Source organism: Rhea americana, unplaced genomic scaffold (genome assembly GCF_003343005.1).
Source record: "Rhea americana isolate MKP2758 unplaced genomic scaffold, rheAme1 scaffold_5, whole genome shotgun sequence".
Taxonomy (NCBI): domain Eukaryota; kingdom Metazoa; phylum Chordata; class Aves; order Rheiformes; family Rheidae; genus Rhea; species Rhea americana.
The window spans coordinates 1684725-1700096 of NW_028186645.1; the positions used below are offsets into that span (position 1 = coordinate 1684725).

At 43.5% G+C, this 15372-nt stretch overlaps 1 long non-coding RNA gene across 1 annotated transcript in view; it reads right to left on the reverse strand.

The window, feature by feature from the left end:
* Nucleotides 1–547: 547 nt before the first annotated feature.
* The window catches only part of LOC146588674 (uncharacterized), a 53008-nt gene continuing 38183 nt past the window's right edge, over nucleotides 548–15372 (reverse strand). The window contains exon 3 of the long non-coding RNA XR_014897358.1: nucleotides 548–2228. This is a non-coding gene — a long non-coding RNA (uncharacterized LOC146588674). The remainder of the gene's footprint in view (nucleotides 2229–15372) is intronic.

The window sequence follows — 15372 nt, forward strand, 5'->3', positions numbered from 1 at the left end:
TCTAGTCTGGTGCTTAATGCAGTCTCTAGGAAAAGGAAGAAGTAGGCTCAAACCTGCCCCACTAAAAGTATTTTAAATTCCAAGTCACCCATTTCCCAAGTAATTTATCTAACCGGAGACTCCTGCTCAAAGAATACCTTAGCAACTAAACATTTAGAGCTCTGAATCTGTTTCATGCAAGCAGCTAGTTCAGCAGGTCAGCAGCAGGTTAAGRTTTCAGCCACATCATCTCTGGGACTTTGGGTCTAGGTCCCAGACACTGAACAGCAGTTCAGAAAGATCATGTGCCTTTCAACAGGTGAGTTTGTTGACAAACAAGGAGAACACACCAAAGTAATGATATTTGTGTGCATTTTTGTGCTTCCTGAGGACATGTGAATTACAAAAATGTATATTTCTCAGATATTTCCATTTCACTAGAATAAATAGTATTCAGAAATATACTCATGGTGTTCAAAATTATCTGAATACCCTATCTGTTTCTGATACTGAACTTAGTAATTTTAAGAAAAGAACAATAAAAGAGAAATGATTTCCTACAAACATCAATTTTGGAATGAAAACATTTTCAGCTATGAGGCTCCATTAGTTCTGCAGTTAGCAAATACTTCAACTGACACTGTTGTCAAACCAAGGACATAAAACTGAGAGTGTGATATGTTATCTGCCGCCAATTACGTAAGTTCATGATGCATAAGTTATTGCAAAAAATAAGGTCATGACTCCTAAACCAGCTCCTTTTGAAGCTGCAGTTCTTCATAAAACCTCCTGCATATTTGTATATTTTAGTTGGTTAACTCTTAACTGAATTTAAGAGAGTGTTTATGAAAATGAAGTACTATATGACATTAAAGAAAAAGCAGAACCTTGCATGGTCTACGGGAATACTAACTTCTTGACATCAAAACTGCTAACAGAGAGGTGAATCTGTCTAAAACATGGATTTTAGTTCTTGCTTTTGACCATCAAACACACAGATCAAAGTCGTTATGGAACATTTTATAGTGGATAGGTAAGGGGATTAGGACTTGGCATCCCTAGTTCTTGCTTTCTTTATGTATTTTTTATGGTAATCTCATACTAATTACTGAACTTCTCTGATTGCCTTATTTTTCCTATATGACCAAACGTGACTAAATGTTGTACTTATACAAATATAGTAAGTAAGTAATAGACACAGCCCTTCATTTCAAGAATGGCAGCAAAGCTGGAAAGAATGTCAGGGGAACAACTCACTAGATTCAGACCAGGAATAGTGAGGTCCTTCTTCATGTGCGGGGCAGATATTTCAGACACTGTAAGACTCATGCTATCATGATGCCAGATAGTTGTATCACTATTCTAATGCAGAGGATTTGTTAGAGGATCATATAGCTAAAGAACTGTATTTCCATTTCAGAAGAAAATATGTTTGTCTTTAAAATAATGTTTCCAAAATTGGATGGAAACATGACCTTTGGAGCTGATTTGACATAGCCCTCCCTAGAACAGCTAGTAGTTCTTGTTCTGCCTCATTCAGGTCAAGGACTGAGAATCAGGTGTTTTGTAGTCTGCTAAGTGATTTTACTACGAGTGTTTGGGCTTTTTTGAGTTTGTGGGACCCCTCAGCTGCTTCTGTTGCTCTGCAGCTTATCCCCTTTGTACAAACAGTTACACACTCATTGGCCTGCAGAAAGACTAATACGATACTCCAGTGGGCAGTCTAAATTCAAGTCCTTGTCCCAATTAATGTTTAATTATTTATACACAGTGAAACGGATCCAACAGGAGAGACTGAGGAAGCTGTTCTTCAGAATGGCCGATAGCTTAGTGGCCAGAAAGCTTCCCTGAGATGCAGGATTCTGACACTCAGGCATCTAGCAGAACAGAAGCTTGAAGTCTGGATTCCCATGTCACCAGTCAGTGCCTTGATCATAGGATGATTAGCTGGGAGCTGTGACAGTTTTTCACTCTTTGATGTATTTTGCATCTCATCCCGGGCATAAGAACTCTTCCTAGGTAGCAGCTTCACAAGAACTGGGAAGTACCTGCAAAAAGTTCCATTCTCATCCAAATATGATTTGTCAGTGAAAAAATGTATCACTGTAAACTCTGATGGGGGTATGACTAATGTTTTCACAACTATGTAGGTCCAGAATGGTTTAGCCATTGTGGGGATCCCTCAGAGTCCTGTGTTGGAAGAAGAGGTCTACAAGCAGTACTGGAGGAGGGCATGAGTCTTGGGAAGCCTGCAGAATGCCAAAGCATATGTGTGCATAATTGTCAGATTTATAAATCAGCTCTTGTTACAAAAGTTTAACAATGGGGAAATGATCACACACAAACGTGGGTTTGGACAGTAGGCTTGTGAGTCTTGCTGTTTTTTATAAACACTTTAGCTGACGTTGAAAGGAAACCAGAGGCATAAACCAGGAGCCTGACATGTGATCTTTTGCCAGTTGCCTCCAAATTACCACGTCTGATGAGGAAATAAAGAGAGGAAATGAATGGAGAAATGGGACAGGCCATCTGGACTCTGATAATTAATGTTCCTTAGAAAATAAAAGTTTTGAAACTTTCCTGGAAATGAGATTTTATGATCTTCTACAATGGCCCACAGGGGGGATGCTGCAACCTACACATATTGACAATTGTGGTATTACCAGAAAATTCATTTTTATGAGTAATTTCCAGAGCAACTCTCAACCATGTAGTCATGCATAATGTGCAACAGTGTGCCATAGAAGAATGACTCAGCTAGAAGCCAAAGATTATACAGATTTATTAACAATATTTGGAAAAAAAAAAGATTTTAACATCAGCAGAAAGCAAATTGAGCAACGCAGGGAGGAGAAGGAATGGACTTGACAACAAAGCAAGCTCCATAAGGATGTGAACCAGAGCACATTGAACTCAATGGAAAGATTTCCATTGACTTAGGCTCTTGGACACGCCTCAAGGGAACAGAGAAACTCCATCCTATACCTCCCCCCCGCAAAGGACAATATAGTCTTTCTTGTTCACAACTAGCATCATTTTGAGATTAAGAATCACAAACAAAATGTTCATACTTGGGATGTTAGAGTCAAGAATCCGTATCTAAGCAGCTCTGTAAGTGGCTTGCCTTTTCAAAGGGCTGAGCAACTTGCATTTCTCTCTAATAGCACCCTCATCTTTTTACTGGACTCAGAGTATTCTTATCCTGTACTTAATTTTGTAAACCTACTCTGCTTTCTCCCTTAAAATACAGAGAACAATGGAACATTTGGATCCATAGTCTTGTTTCTTTTAAATCCTTCTCCGTAAACACTTAAAAAGGTAATGACCCATTTAGTCTCTCCTATTTATGTCTGGTCTAAGTAGCTATAGCTGTTACTTTTAAACAGCTATTAAATACTTCAGTAGTTCTTAAAGCATGCCAAGGAATACTGGGAATAAAAGAACAACAGACAGACATGACTGAAAAAGAAGTTGTAGAACTGAATTTGATTATATATCATTCAGAAGAAAAAAAAAAGTAGTTCTGTCAAAGTCCCAGTTAAGGGCTGTTAGAGAGAGTGGTATACTTTGTACTAAGCAAAGCTACACAGAACATGAATCACATCCCCAAGTCATGTATCCCCAATATCATCTTGGTTATCTAATTTTAAAATCCTTCCTTGTATTGGAGCAAAAGTTTGCTGTCTAATGCAAGTCAAAGTGCTTGAAAAACTCATCCTGCTGTGACAGCAACTCTTATTTCATCCTACACATCAAAAACATAATTTATTTCCAAAAACATAATTTATTTTAACACTAGACATTGGGAAAGGCTGGCTGTGGGGATGGAGAACTACAGGGATTTGCTTTTACTGCTGAACTCAGTTGAAATCTGAAGTCAATCCAGACATGGTTTAAGCACACTGTTGATTATTTTCTTTAACATGGTGTGAAAGACCAAGGCTGCTTTATTGCATTGGGTGGATAAGTTAGCAGCAAGGCTTGCAGAAATGAGGAGCTGGTGACAGCACACAGAAGGAGAACTACCCATTACTCCCCCTCACTTTAGGGATCAAAGAATAAACTTCCTCATGGAGAAAACTAGAACATTTTCACTGGAGAACACTTGACGGAAAGGGCTGCTTTGGGGGTGATTACAGCCTTTTCAGTGACTGGGAAGTCAGGAGTGAACATTTCTAGGTCCCTGAGTGCAAGCCCCTCACTTCCCACTGGCTGTATGTGATTGGCGTGCCTGTTCCTCATCTTCCTCATCACCAAAAAGCACAMAGGATACCAACTGCATCAGAAAGCCCAAATCCTCCTGACTGATGGTTTACCCACTCTCTTCACTAGCATCGAGGGTGCTGCCTTTGGCAGTTCACTCTGTGTCATTTCTTMTAGGACCAGGGTAGCATCAGAGGAGACAGCAGTCCTTCACCAGGCCTAAACACACACACACCAAYATGTCCTTCTGTAAGCTGATTCAGACCTTTGAAGGGACACACAGTAACACATTGCTGTCTCAAGTCTTGGGACAGAGCAGAAAAAAGGCACTAGAATTGGTCCGAAAGCACTGTACTGAATAAAAAAAGGCAGCTCTTGGCCATTTCAGCACACTGGACACTGAATGCCAACTCCAGTCTAAAAGCTGTCAGATGATGAAGCTCAGCTAGTGCTTTTGGAGTTTTCAATGCCGCTTTCTGATCCAGGTTTTACTGAGGACAATGGGAATCTGGTTTTCATAAGCTGCAGTAGAGGCTCTTTCCTCAAGGATGGGTAAATGCATAATCATTAACAGGTTGTGAAGGAGAACTGAGATTATCTGAGGACTTGTTTTCTCAGATTCATTCTGTACTATCATCTTGGGCGTATCTGTGAAGGTCCTATGAGGGTCCTGCAGGCAGCTGCAGTTTTCCCTCTCTGGCTGGCTCTCAGCATTTGTCTTAGGGAGTTCACTGTCCACAAAGAGGCATGAGAGGGTGAGGCTTGAAAACTCCCTTCCGCTCCCTCTGTCTGTATTACAGTAGATTCAATTTGTTTACCAGGAAGCCCCAGTGCTATGATTTGAGGAATGACGGGGACACAGACTTTATTTATATAAGCTATTTTAAAAACTTGGTGTTGTTGCCACAAATAATCTTAAGATGGAAAATACTGATTCTCAGCTCAGGGTACGAAGGTGCATATGAGTCTGCCAGGCAGATATTTCCTTAGTCTGTGCAGTGAAACACGAAGCATGTTGGAGTCCAGTGCTTGGTTATACACAAATGTAATGATGATAGTGAAGTTTGGTATCCTGTGGACCTGGTACAAAGACTATTGCAGTCACTAGAAGAAAACCACTGCCTTTCTGTGCCTTCATGCTGAAGGAGATGAATATCTGTTTTGCTTTCAAACTCAAAAAGTCTCAATACGTATCCAAACATATCCGCCGCATGAGTGACTACACAGCTGATGTGTACATTTCTGCTTTTTATACTCTCAGCATAGAGTTCATAGGAGCTGTGGAGATGTTTGATATTCCTGGTGAGATGAGGTCAGTGCTCCTCTCTTGGAGCTGAACCATGGGAAGTGGAAGCTGAAAGGGGACAGAGGGCACTGGAGAGAATAGGTGCTATTTTTAGCACCGGGACATTCTTCAACAGCCCTGGCATCACCGACAGTCTGTGAGGAGAGGTCTCTGTCTGRGACACGGTTCATGAAGTAACGTATAGAAGAAACATGTAAGCCTGAAAGTACAGGCTGCCCTACAGCCATGTCATTGACACCTGTTTGCGTGTGGATTTTGTGATACTTGTGGGCCAATATTTCAGACTTACTGATTTTTTTCTTGGTCTTTTAGGGGACAACAGAGATGGTGTCTTCTCGTGTGTATTTTGCCCTCTCCACTTGTTTCTAGTGACCAGCTGACTGCCTTCGTTGTGCCTCTCTTCTTTTCAGAGGGCTCATAACTGCATCCTGCGCTTTGAAGGGTCCGGTGTAAAAGGATGGCTCCGGGTGTCTGTCGTCAACATGAGCAAGTATCGCTCAGAAAAGGCGAATCCTRCTTCCCAGGCCGGGTGTGACTGACCTCGGATAGTCTGAACTCCTTTGACCTCGGTGCAGCTTAAGCGACGTGACAGCAGAGTTGCCCTCTTTAATTCCAGCCTTTGTGAGGTCCATGTGATAATCATGCACCCGCTCTGCTAGAGGAGCCGGCAGAGAGAGATTTTTCTGTACTTTCTCCCTGCAGCAGACCTCTTTCTTGCCTTCCTTCTTCCACCAGATTCCTTTCATTTGTTGCTTCTATTCAGGAACAAAGAGGACTTTGTTGAATTGCCTTTGTGGTTTATTTTCCTGAGCCTTGGAAGATAGCAGCCTTCTGCCTCCGTTTTATCCAACCCTTTATCACATGCACAGTACCCTGAACRCTTGAAGCAGGCTAGTGTGTGTTAGCCTAACTCTCCGCTTCTTTTGAGGTTGGAAGCCAGCACTGACTTCTAGAAGCCAAGTTAGAAATAATTGCCTGAGTGAAAACTCAGGGAGGAGTGCGTCCACGCAGCTGCCATAACGGCTCCAGTCAGAGGAGCTGCAGTCATTAGCAGATTTCATTTTCTTTTTCGTGTTCTCTGGTCTTACTAAGTCCCACTATCTACACAGACATGTATTTATTTACAGACGCAGAACACATCCTCGTCAAACGATCTTTGGGCACACATTCAAAAGTAGTAAAAATGGTCACTACAGCTGCTAATGCTTAGCAGTTTTTATCTGAGGCACTAAAAGCACTTGGACATGATAAGCTGCTACAATCTCCTTGTCACAGATGTGGAAAGGAAGTCACAGGGCCGCTAGATGAAGAACTCTAGTTTATAGACTTTTTCATAATAAACGTCTCCAAATCTGAAGGCAACTCGGTAGCATGGGTAAGACTAAAAAGAGTAGCTGACTCTGGTCCACCACCCCAAATGCCTCTCACACGACCCACCACTCTGCTCATTTCTGACATACAGCTCCCATCATAAGTTTCCGGTATGTAATGCATCAAAACATCTTGTAAAATGATGGCGAATGTAGTCATTACTCAAGTCTGCCCTTGAGTGATAGCTTTATCTGTTTTGTCCCTGTTGCCAGAAGGATACAGTGTGGTCTTGTAGCGTCTCTGGACAAGGTAATAACAGAGAGTTGCTTCATCAAAGCTCTTCCCCCGAGGGATGAGATCTAAAATCTTTGTTTTTAGTGGAACAGACGAATATCTCCAAAGGCATAGTAGGCGTCAGAATACAACGCTTCTGAGTGCTGTACGCCAAAGCTCAGGCAGTGTTTAATCCTGGGGGTGACCTCATGGACCTCAGGGGAATTTCATCAAGGACGTAGTTCATCTGTATTTTGCAATAATCTGCAGGAAATAAGCTTGGCATTTCAGAGATAAAATTCACAAGCAGCACCATTTCAGTCACTCTGTGTCATTTGTAAAGGGGATTTCTCTGACTGTTTATTGCTAAAACAGTCTGATGTTCAAAATTGAAACTTTCAGTCCTTACTCGGGTGAAACTTGCACAGAAACCAGTAGGAACACTACCTGGAGCAGAGCAAAATAAAGCTGGAGGAGCTGGTGCTGTGTTACTTGGCTCGTGCTGCAAGACTTCAGTAAATTTGTCACTAGCAACTGAAGTGAGCAGTTTTGACAGCTTTTATTGTATTGAATTACAGTGACAAATAGGGGCATTGATTTGCAGAACCTTTGAAAGTGTGATAAATACAATCTGAATGAAAAAGATGTTTCTTTTTATTTGACAGAACTCCACTGTTCTTCCTGGTGCACTCTCTATGTGCACCAACAAAAATAAAAGACCTGGTTATTTGAGGCAAAATTCCTGAAATATTATTCTCTAAATCTCTAAGCTTTCACTTATTACTTTTTATTCTGGGAAGTATTTTATGATTTTCCTGTCCACAAAAGCTGTAACAGTAATAAAAAAATAAAATTGTCGGTGCTAACATAGAATGCCTCTGTGTTTTCTTACAAATTCAAATATACATTCAAAGTCAAACATACTTTTCAGCATTAAAAATCTTGTCCAGAGGAAAACTGGTGCTCACGGTAAATGGATTGCTCCTATATCCCTGGAACCGTACAGTCCTTGGTTAACTCTAGTTCCACCGCCATTGTGCCTACTGAACTTTGAAGCCTGCAATGAGCAACTTGTACTATAGAAGAAGATCAGTTTTCATCCATATTCATATAAAAGTTGTACTAGGCTTTTGGAGAATGATCTGCTTGGAGAGCAGCTAGTACGTCATGGGTGCTGCCACGGATAGTAACACTGGCAGGGTAATGTTGCTTACCCACCAAGAACTGTTGCAAACTAAGAGATTTTGCCACTGCAGTTAAGGATTCAATCACTTCTGAAGARGTGTTTAGTCCAGGATGTTGGTGTTTTACATGGGTAAACTAAACAGTTTACTGAGGACTGTTTAGCACTGCCTGCTGTGCTGTATCTATCTTTATCTAACCAAATACCCTTATCAAAAGTGAAGATTTACAATGGGTCTGCACAGATTCATCCTGTTACGCCAGCTCCCACATACAGACCCTTGTATTTCGTCACCTGCTTTATTTTTTGTAAGCGATTGAAAAGGAACCAGGTTATTGCAATTCACATGAGCATACGTGCACATCCAAACCCTCCACACACCTAAAACCGCACACATGTGCACACACATGCCCCCACGAACACACATGCTCCTTTGGCTTTGAGAGTCTTGTTTTTCTATGTAATTTTCCAAGGGATTGTCAGGAGATGGTGGGCACAGCCCAGCCACTGCTGGCTGAGCCTTCTTGCTGGGCACTCACTTTCCACTTCACCATTTCCCTGTGCCCTCTCTGCACGCTTGCCTTAAACACGGTTACAGCCTGCTGAGATGATGCCTGAGAGCTGCCCAGGGCAGGGACTACTTTCTGGTGTGTATCTCACTAGTGCCACCYGTCATCTCTAAAGCTCAGCAGCGTAGGGTCACCATGTCTACATGGATGTGGTGGGGCACAAGACCAGGTAAGACAGCTTCCAGGAAAGCCACAGGAGCAGAGTCTGTGTGCTAATGAAGCAAGACATGACAAATACACRTTCCTAGTTTAGATTAGGGCACAAGAAACAGCTTCAGCTGGGGCAACTTATCCAAACCATGCGGAGAAGGGGCACAGCTGAGGTAATTTTTCACTTGTTGTCACATCCTCAAAACCTATTTCTCAGAGCACAGAAATACTTTCTATTCTCTGAGAAGCCAGCTCCTGCACATTCATGACTTTTTAATCAGCCTTTCTTGGGTTCAGAAGAAGCAGGGATGGGAAAATCCTATTGGGTCACATTCTTATTTGAGCTACCAGTGCAGTTGTGTTCTATATATTAATTTGCCAAGCACTCTGTCTGCTAAATAACTCATACAATGTAGTTTTTGTCTATGTCTCTTAATGAATATTCATGTTCAAAAAAGATTTTTCATATTTCTCCTAGAGWTCAAATATCCTGGCTTTTTTTAACCCTCTCAACAGCTCCTCCTCTTTAAGAAGATCAGGTCGTTAACTTAGTTTCATAGATGAGGCAGTGGAGGGAGGATGAATCTATATTGTTGGCTAACTCTGAGAGGGCAGTTTGCTCCTGGGACCTCTCCAGAGACACAGTGAAGAAGCAAATGCAAAGTTTGACTCCTTCCACCCAGCACAGTCAAACTCTCTCAAACACTAGCACATGACCTCCCGTGTGCCCTTGGCAGCTAACTGTAAAGCTACCACTTGTCAGGCTGTGACGCAGTCCTATCAGTGACTTGGGATGATAGCTAAGAAAAAGAAAACCTCTAGATATCAGAGCCAAGAGATGCCTTACTGGGGGTCCTGATCTCTGTGTGGCTGAACTCAGCTTGGGAAAAGGGCAGGGTTTTTGGGGTTCATTTCAATGCCTATTTGCCAGGGGGTGGCCTGGTAGGTTACCTGAAGAACCACACAGACTATTTGCACTCTGGAAAGCCTTTTCAGGGCCTATATACAAAACTCAGCATGTGAACAAAAGATCTGTGCTCATATTCACTCTTTGGTCACACAGCACCCCTGAGTGCCTAAGGCTAGGAAAGCCCTGTATGTCCTCTGGGACATCAGCCCACAACGTCTGAGAAGAGGACCTGTGGAAGGACCCATTCTCCTAAGCTCCCTTTTCTCCCCTAGAAGCATCCCCTGTGCCACCAGCACCACTGCAAGGACAACCTGAAAGGTCATTCTGGTGAAGCCCAGCCCTTGGAGCAGCAGGGCAGGAGGCAGTGCAGGTCAGCACCTCTAATGAGCACAGGCTCTGGACTTCAGATGACAGCATAGCCACATCTGGGGCACCTCTTTGCATGGCAGCAGGCTGTCTCACGGYTTGGCTCCCTGCTGGTAGGGAAGCCTGTGCACAAACACAGCAAGCACACCAGTGCACTTGTGTTGTGAGCAAGCCTTCCAGCCTCCTCTTCCTACCAGCCACCCTTTCCTGCCCAGGTGCACCTTGGCAGCCTCCTTGCTACCAGACCTAGGCTTMTCCAGGTGCTCCACTTGGGGGAAGCTCTAGGGTGCTGGGGCTGCATGCTCAGGCCTTCCTTGGCTCCCACACCAATCAGGCTGCCCCTTCTGCTCAGTAGGAGGATTTCTGCCATGGCTACTCTCAGGCTTGCCCCCATCCAAAGGCCCAAGACACAGAGGCACAGGCCAGAAGGCAGTGAGCATCCTCACCAAGGATTTTTGCCTGGTGTAGGAGAGACACCTGAGGGCTATGAAAATGCTGGACTGATGCCAGGAATGAACTGGGTGGAGAATTTTTACTTCCAGGTGAGAAAGGAGATACTGTCCTGGAATAAGAAAGCAATTGCATAGGAGGACTGATGGTTCTCAGTGACCCTCTTATGGTGCCACCAGTACCCTGCACCCTTCCCTTCCGGCACTGAAGCTCTTATGCACCTCCTGACTTAGCTGCTGGAGAGCAGCAGCTGAGGGACCAGCCATGCTGGCTGGTCATGCAGACCTCATCATGACACAATTGTGGATGAGCTGGTGAGCAACTCTGTTTTTCCTTTTTTTTTTCCCATGTTTGCTATCAGTTAAGCTTTTATATGCAAAATAGTGTATTTTGATAGTATAGCTGACGTGAAATAGCACTGTGTTGTTGAGATGTCCAGGGCCTGTTGCATGTCTCTTCTGATCAGTCACAGAAGTTGTAGACAGACCTTTCTACTGGGTGGGCAGGTCTCTGTGTAGTAATGGTTAAAAAATGAGGATATGATGTGTGGACTCAATTTGAAGAAGTAGATATGTCAGTGGGAGGAAGAACACAGAAGAGCAATAGCCATCATGTTAACTCTTGATTCAAGGTCATATCAATACACCTGGACCCTAAAGCTATCTCCTTGMTCTGGATGGGGAACTAAGCTCTTGATGGCTGGAACAGAGGTTGAAAGAAACCTGTATATATCCTGTGTGTGAGGAGGTGCTGCCAGAAAGGGACATGGCCTGTGGGGAAAGAGGGTGAGACAGGTACTGCCAGTGTGGCCTGTGCAGGTAAAAGGTGGAGGGCAAAGGAGAAGYGAGGAAGATCTGTTATTTTCCTTTTGCAAAGCTAAGGCTAGAAGTCTTGCTGTAATGCTCCTCTGATGTTCTGACTATGATGGTGCTACCCCAGAGCTCAGATGCCCTCTCACACTTCCCTGCATTGGTATGTGCTGTGCATAGGCAAACAGAAATTTGGAGGCCTGATTCTGCTGTGRCATTCCTAGATGGAGGGGCTTATTGGTAACCTGACACAGGTCACGCAGGAGGCAGCAGGTAGCAATGACCTGAACAGTAGTGGGGGCACAGATGTCCAATCTGCCTCCCCAGGTTTGTAATCTTGTGGTCAACCAGCTGAACAGATGCTCTACTGAGARCACATGGACTGTAAGACCCATGCTTGTCTTGATATAGTGTGTGACCCACAGTAGGAACTGGTAAGAGTTTGCCCAGCTGCTGAAAATCATTTGGTTGACAATATATGGACTGGGAAGAGAGCCCCAGCCTGACTCTGGTGGTACAGAACAGAGCTTCTGATAAGTACTCTTTYGCAGGCACCTAGTATAGCTGGTAGCTTTCTCTAGTCTGCTTAGGGTTTAGAGAAGGGAAGACTGGTAGCCTCTTCGTTTGAGCTATTTGTAGAAGATATCACTGAATTTCATTAATTTGCCTTGTCACCTGAAGACTCTGCTCAGGGCAAGCCCCTGTACTACCTCACTTACATTTTCAGTGCAGCTTTTCATGGGTAGACAAGCTGGCTAATTTCAACTGCTGAGACCTACCRGTAGTAAAACTCTACAAAGTGATGGCAACAGTCTTGTTGGTCACTATTGGTTTCTAGAAGGGGAATTGCTGGTATTTTAGGGTAGGCGCTGCGAGGAGCCTTGAAYGTGGCCTGATGCATGCAAAAATGTCTCCATTGTCAGTCATTCTAGGTGCATAATACAAACTAGTTTTCCAGTGGGAAATAGCTGCTAGGCCCCAGCATCTCCTCTACATCTTGAAGAGACTGGCATGACAGTGATGCTGCATCCCACACAAGTGCTATCAACCTGAAATGAGTGTCCTTATCTTTGGTACCAGATTTCCCTAGGTCTTACAGTTCCCTGAGGAACAGTTCCGCCCATCTGACACAGTGCCTCCAACAAGTGACTGTTTGCTTGAAGAATGAGGCAGATTTGTTGACAGGCGTGAAATAGCAGCAAGGACTGTAATGACAAGCGTGAGGAGCAGATTCAGCAGTGGTGAAAGCCATGGGAGCAGTGACAGTCAGGAAGTTGGTGCATGCTTGTTGGACAAAGCCTGCCAGMAAGCTTGGAGCATGACATGCTTCTGATGTGTGTTTGCTAGTGCAGTGGGACAAACAAGGGTTGAGTGTGATGTGTGGGTCAAACCAGAGCAGTGCAGGGGGAGGTTCAAAGGGCTGTGAACAGGTGCAGGGTTGGGGTTCTCTCCAGCTGCTGTTAGTGCAAACAGCCCTGGGCAGTGAGATKTGGGTGCTCTGCATTACATGTCCTTGTGACAAATCAAAGACACAGAAAATGAGCCTCTCCAGAGGCTTTCTGTTATTTAAACACGAACTGGAATTGGGCCTCCTAAGTCCCTGATCACCAATTTCTCTGTCAGACACTATTGCAACTCCAGCACTTGGATCTGTTTCTTACATAACACGTTACTTTCCTTTGGGGAATCCCTCTTTCTCTGCATAYGAGACATGAAGTGCAAGCTGTAACAGGCTCTATTAAATTATCCAAGAGTTGTTGTGCTGGAGAGGATCCCTGGAAGTCCTCCCCRTGCTCTGAGGCAAGATCACACTTAGCTAGATTGCTCGTGGCAGAAATGTGTGTAACTATTCTTAGACACCTCCAGCGATGCAGCATTGACTGCTCACAGCGGCTGTAATGCTTCTCTCCCTTTGCGTTTAAATTCTTTTTTTCCTGATTTCTGACTTCAATATATCTACGCTGCAAATCAAATTTACTACTTCTAGTCTCACTCTTGCTGCATACAGCAAAACTTTCCTCTGGCAACAGCCTTTCTTTCATATTGAACGACTGTTTGGAGGCCTCTTCTCTACCACGGCTTTTCTTTCCCAAACCGCTTAGCATTCCCTTAGCATTCCTGCTGCGCCTCTGGCCTCTGGCTTCCCTGCATCGCTCTTACAGCTTGAGCTTTGTGGTCCCTGTTGACCTTGCTGGCAGTTAAGGTCTAATATTCAATGTGTAACAGAAACCTTAGAGTGAGGCACTTACTCCAAAGACCAGGACCCTGGCTGAATTCTAGCACGTGGTTTTCTTAAATGATAATAACTCTAGGTGGATTTGGTGACCCCCTTGTTAGTCCTGGGGAGGAGAAAGCTGGCTGAGGCATGGGGATTTCTTCTACAGCAAGTTGGCCTTTGCTGCTCCATCTGCTTTCTATTGCGCTTGAAAAGGAAATGAACTGAGTTAAATGATTTCAAAGCGACATTCCCCACACTGCACTCTTGTTCCATAATTGCCAGTTCCATGCAATTCCCTGTACTAAAATGTGTAAAATAATAGCATTTGAAAAGAGCCAAGGCTTCAAAAGGGCTATGCACCACCTCTGTTGGAGCAGTAAAATGGTGGCAGAATAATTTCCATATGCAGTGAATGGGTGTTTGGTTGTTTGGGGGTCGAGCATAGTTTCTTCCTCTGCCAGGAATTTCTCCAAGCCAGGAGTCAAAATTACTTTTTTCCTTTGTGAACTCTTTTTAAATACTGTGTTGACTGATGTATCAGCCATAGCTTGATCTCCAGTTGACCGCTCAGCTTGCTGGTACAAATTTTGCAAATGCAAATATTTGAACAGTCATAAGAGATTTTTTTTTTTTAATACAGACTTCATGGTATCTGTGTATGGGTGAAAGGATGAAATAAATTTTTACTCTCCTCTGATCTGATTCATTTCCCATGTGCTGTTCTGTAAACATCTCTGTAGCAACAACAGCAGTTGCTTGGTTTAGTCTGACATCCATTAAATATGTCTTCCATGTGATGTAACATTTAGGACATGAAAGACAACACTTGGCCAGCTCACGGTGGGCAGCCACCAAAGACTTATTAGCCAGCAGTGGCTGGTGCCTCACAGCTCAGGAAGGCACAACATAGCTTAGGCTTTGCCATGCAAACCTGCAGGAGAACCTGCACTGTTTACTAACATGCTATCTGGTCTGCGTTGCACTCGTCSTTTAACACTATCTCCGTTTGCTCCATGCACCCCTCATACTTTCCTTGCCCTTATGTTTTTTTGTCAGCTATTTTTGTTTCTTGCAGCCTACCTTTGAAACGGGCCTGCAGTTTTGGCATGGCATATCCATTAAAATGACTGCCTTTGCTATATAATTCAAGGCCACTTCTGGAACTCATCAGGTTATTGTAATGACTATTGTATGAATTGTGTTAAGTGAATATTTTATATGTATATCTTGCCATACCTTTAAATGGCACTTTTGTTAGTTCTGACAGTGAATTCAGTTTTCTTCTGCAAGCAGAAAATAACCAGAATAAAAATAGCAAGCAATCTCTCCAGCAACGAGCGGTCAGAATTTAGGTTCGCATTGCGCACAGCTCCGAAGGTGTGATGATTCCATTCGGTTAAGCACCAAAAAGATCAGATTTTACTAAGGTGCAAATGTCACTTTACTCTGAAAGCTGTAYTGGAAACTGAATGAAAATAAGTGGCTTCTTTTGACAGTCATGGTTGTTCCTTGTTCTAGTCATAGTGTTGCTGCTATGGAAAAATAACCTGAATCTGATTCCAGATGCTGTGGTTAGGTTTTGGGTGGGAGGCTGGAACAGACCTTTTTTTTAAAGCAGATACAGTTGCCCTGCATTTTGTTTGCA